This window comes from Nannospalax galili, unplaced genomic scaffold, assembly GCF_000622305.1.
Source record: "Nannospalax galili isolate Female #2095 unplaced genomic scaffold, S.galili_v1.0 scaffold140, whole genome shotgun sequence".
In the NCBI taxonomy this organism is placed as follows: domain Eukaryota; kingdom Metazoa; phylum Chordata; class Mammalia; order Rodentia; family Spalacidae; genus Nannospalax; species Nannospalax galili.
The window spans coordinates 5,821,893-5,827,074 of NW_008352267.1; the positions used below are offsets into that span (position 1 = coordinate 5,821,893).

The 5,182-nt window shown below is 42.4% G+C and overlaps 1 pseudogene; it reads right to left on the minus strand.

Annotated features, from left to right (window-relative positions):
• Positions 1-1,929: 1,929 nt before the first annotated feature.
• Positions 1,930-4,506, minus strand: LOC103746845 (annotated as a pseudogene).
• Between the last annotated feature and the right edge of the window lie 676 nt (positions 4,507-5,182).

Sequence of the window (5,182 nt, forward strand, 5' to 3'; positions counted from 1 at the left end):
AAAACCATTTTGATTAATTTGGGCATTCCATGTAAGATGTATGATGGGAACCTAGAAAACACTCAGATGTATGTTACCTGATAAATGAATATACAGAATTTGTTCCTAGAAGAATAAATGTCCAAGCAACTGATGATCAAATGGAGTAATATCAAATATTCAAACTCGTTAAAAACATGTGACATGTATTGCCTTAATCAATAGAAATAATAATTAATTTTAAATATTCTATCTTTTCTGTATTAAAGTAGAATCCTTTAATGAGTAAATTTATATGTTGACATCACAATCATAAAAACATGCATATTATATTAAAAGTCATTGTTGGATTAGGTTTATTTTTTAATATATATATAATTTTTATGTGTATGAGTACATTGCCTGCATGTATGTAAGTGCACCTGTGTTGTGCAGTGCTCACATGGAGTCAGAAGAGGGTGTCGGATCCCCTGGAACAGGAGTTACAGACAACTGTTAGCTGCCATGTGAGTGCTGGGAAGCCAACCCAGTTTCTCTGCAAGAGCAACCAGTGCTCTTAACTGCTGAGTCATCTCTCTAGCCCTGGATTAGGTTCCTATATGGAATCATTTATACAGGTCACTGCTGTATGTTAAATTGAAAGTCTTCCTCTGAATTAATTTTTTTCTTCCTCTTTTTTTTTTTTTTTTTTTTTTTTCCTAATTAAACAACTTGATTTTGGAGGATTCTTTTTTTCAAGTTTAACATGGAAGCCAACCTCAGTCACACTGTGATTAGGGAGGTGGGATACACTGAGAGGCCCACAGCCACGATTTTGTCTTCCTGTCACCATATACCACCAATACTATCTGCAAGTTATAGTGGGAGATGTACAGGTAACATGAGGGTATGGCCCAATGCTAAGCTTCTGCTTCTGGTTCCTGAAAGCACAAGTACTGGAGCTAGGCCAACATTTAGCCAAGACTAGGGTTCTGAACACAACTCTACTCAATACCCATCCAGAAAGCATGGGTGATAGCCAAAGATCTACTGGGCACTAGGCCTGGGATATAAAAGCCATAACTATGCATCATGTACAAAGCTAGCTCTTGATCTGTGATGGACTGCCTCAAAGGCCCTTATTTCTTATTTGAACAAGTCTACTTGCTAAAATGCATGATTCTAAATTTTCCTTCTATTCTCACTTTAGAGGTTTCTTTCCAAATTCTAAAACATCATAAATGCTTTAAAAATTGATGGGTGGACAGATAGACTTGAGCGTGCAAAAATCTTTGCAAAAAAACCTGTTGCTATAGTTTAGGGAAGGTGGGGGCTTTAATGGCCAGGGACAGTTGTTAGGGCATTAAGGCTTGATCAAAAAGGTACACTACAACCTGGCAGCCAGTCAGGCTGACCCGTAGGGAGGCTGGTGGTCATTCTCACTGACAATGGCTGGAGAATCAGTATCTTGATGGTTTACCTGTAATCTCTGAAAAATAGTTCTGGTGCTAAAATTGTGTTTTAGCTAAAATAGGTGAAACATTCCTTTCTGTTGAAACTTTTTCAGAGAAAAATGGAAAACACACAAGGCAAGTGAAAGAGGACCTTCTAGCCAGGTTCCAGTAGCTCTGGGAGAACCATGAACACAGAGGCCACCTGGCATCACAGTCTAGCCAAAATCATAAAACTTGATTATCTCATGTGTCAACTGAGTATCATTTCATTTCCATGCATATAGTGTACTAAAGTTCATGAAAAATTTGATAAAAACAGTTCACAGTAGATACATACAAGTAAGATCTACAACCATCAGCTTCCACTTGTACAGTTGTTTGGAGCTGACTGCTAAATATATCCAGTCACATGGAGAGCAGCTTCCAGGGAGAACTGCTGTTTTGCATGTGTGCTGTGTGGCCACAGCTGTCCCCATGTGCCAGAGCCAGGATGCAGACACTGCCACAGGGAAGAAACTTAGTTCGGAGGCCTGGTCCTGCAGAGTGATGGAGTTTTGCTGATGGTCTCCTGGGTTGGCACTGATGGTAGTCCATGCCTCTGCCTACCTCCTACATCAACTGTGCACAGAGGCTCAATGCCAGGATGAACAGATGCTACAAGTGGTCTCTTGGGCTTCTTCCCAGTCTCCTCCTGCTCTGTGGTCAGCCTCTTCATCGCCTCTTGCAACTTGCTCAGGATGTGAAGGTTCTGCCTGTTTTTGGCTTACTGCTGCAGCTCTATCATACTCTTGTCAGAAGTTTCCTGCTTGACCATTTTGGTGCTTTCACAGCTTACATGTACATTAAGGACCCCCAGTTCTTGACTTGTGGATGCAGCCACTGAAGGATTTTCTGAGAGGGTAATTGCTTCCCAACTCTTTTGTTCTTATACTACTCAGGCACTGTGTTTTTGTTGCAAGTCATGGCATAGTCAGTCTTTTGTTTTTTCCCAGGAAACACTTCAAAGTTGATGGATGTTTCATCCATCCCATGGTTTCTTTCAAGGCACTTGTGTAGGACCTGATACAGAGACAATAGCTGGGCCTGGCTGGTCAGCTCATAGACTCATGGATCCTCAAACTGATGTGGTTAAAAGACTCTAGTTCTTCACTGTTTTTGGGTTTCTCCTCAGAGGTATGTTTAACAAAATAAGGGATGAGGACTTCCGGTGTGGTTTGAACAGCTTTATTCTTCACAAGTTTTGTGTCTTATAGGGTTTATACTGAGTACAATATTGTATAACTGTATTAATTCAACTGTAAACCTAAAAATTTACAGCCAAATTTGAAGGAGATGCATCTTAGCTCTGGAAATTATTATTGAATATGTCAATGCTGTTGTAATGAAATGCTTCTTCTGATTTTGTGGTTATTAAATAAATAATTAAAAAAACATTCCAGATCTGTCAGTCACACTATCCATGGTCACAGAGGCTCCAAAACACTCACTTGAGTTCTCACATTCAAGGAAACTATAAACAGGGTGGACCTTGAGCACATACTGCATGTACTAATGCAGGATGCAGATCTCAGACTTCTCATTGGGATTGATGACAAAGTCTTTCTTTGTGGGTATGTCTTCCACAGATAAAGTGGTGAACTTCTGTTTCACTGACAAGATGGCTTTCTCTGACTCAGCCTGCTTCAGCATTATCTCAGGTTGAACTCATGCTGCTCAGCCCAAGTCCTGAATTTTTTCAGTTAATTGCTCAAAGTCAAAATATTTCTCCAGGTAGTTCCAAAATTCCTCCAGATCAACTAACTCATCTTTGCATACCTCAACTTTAGCCTTCACTTGTCCCAGGGCTCCAGGGGCTGTCTCAGCCCCCAGGGGGTTCTTCTCATCCAGGGGCCCGAGTCTTCACCCATGGAATCAGGCTCTTCCAGGGGGAAGTCCAGCTCTGCAGAGCAACCCAGGAGTTTCAGAACTCATCTCCCTACTGAGGGTAAGTTCCGAGCTTTGCTCCCATTCTATGTTGTCCTTCATTTCTTTATACTGCAGACAGTGGATACTATTTAGAGGAGGTGTTGTTTCCTTATGCTTCCAGTGCCCAAGAAGTAAGATCTGGACAAGGTGACCCCCTGAGACTCTCTGTGCAGATACATAAGGGCTCGAGCGTTATGGAGGGTCATTCTCTATCCCTCAGGCAATATTTCTGTGAGTGGACAGCCAGGACTTTTGAGTACTGTTTTAATCTTGGTCATTATTGGCTGCACACTTGTTGCTCCATCAGACGGATGATCACTGTCCCCCTCCGTATTTTTCCTCCATTTTCCTCTTCTTAGGAGGACAAAGACTTTCTTCTAGCAGAGCATCCTCATCGTTGTCAAAATCCTCCTCATAAGAGAAATTCATGGCCTCTTCATCCACTCTCATCCACTCTCTCTTTGAATGATTGCTTTAGCGGTAAACCCACCTGCTCCTTCATCAAGCTCCAAATTATCAGTAAAAGCTTCTGATTCATCGAGCACTGCATACTCCACTCTCTTTTCCTGGTTCAGCTCATTCTTCTCACCTTTCTTATCTGCACTCTCGCCCCCTATGCCTATCCCGGTACCAACTTTCCCGCCAAAGGAACAAGCCTGCAGGTTCCAATGACCGAACTAGGGAGCAGGCTACATTCCAGCTGAGCGCTGCCCTCTGTTCCTGGGTACAGAAATTTCCTGTCCTTACTCCTGCATCTCTCAGTAAAACTCATTGTAATCTTCACATTCTTAAGCAATTTAAGGTCAGCGGATAACTTCCCCATGGTGGGGGTGTGTGGGACGGTGCATGGGGTGTGGCCACTACTGTTCGGGTCTATCAGGAGGCAGGCCTTAGGGAAGGATCCTTTCTAGTGAAGAGGTGCCCCAAGAAGTTGATTGATACCTTGACAGGGGTTTCGGACTGTCCATCACCACCAGAGCCTATGTCTATTCCCTGTGCATCACTGGAAGTTTTCAGAGGAGGTAGACTGCTCATGGGGCAGCCCTTGGAAGTGGCAAGCTCTGTTCTCCATCATCGCTTCTCCTCCCGGCTCATCAGGGAGAAGAGAGGGACTCTCATACATCTCCATATTATGAGCGATTAAGCCTATTTTAAAAGAGCAGAGTTTTAAATCACCTTACATAAACCTGTATTGCTAACATGAAGAAGCCGTCAAAACCCAGTGCGGTCCTGCCCATTTTTCAAGCACTGGAGACTTTGTCAAGCTGAACACATTGCTCTTTTCATTAATGGAATTCACAATGCACTCATTAAAAGATCGAAGATAAATGAGTCTGTTTTCGTGCCAAAGTGTCACCTTTCTTCTTCCACAGCCGTGCGAGGCATGCACCAGGACAAAGGAAGAAGCGGCTCTAGAGACAGTAAGTGTCCTAGAATTGACCCTGTGGCGCTGAGACACCAGCACCAGCTGGACCACAATGGGAAAACCCTCACAGCCCTGCCACCAGGAAGGGCCTCTTAGACACTTGGGTCCTCAAGACCTGATGTCGCATGGGTCAAGTGATTTTCTTCATTTCTTACTAAAAAAACTTTTTCTTTGACTAGGAATATGATTTGACTCTGTAATAAAATGTCCATGACATTAAATACCTGGATCTAAGAAAATATTAGCACCTTTAAATTATTTTTTTTGCATTTTTATGTCAGATATTGATTTTATGTCAGCAATTTATGTCATGCTTTAACTTCTCCAAATGTTAACAGGTCTCATATGCTCTGCCCACTTGACCCATCTGCTAATTATA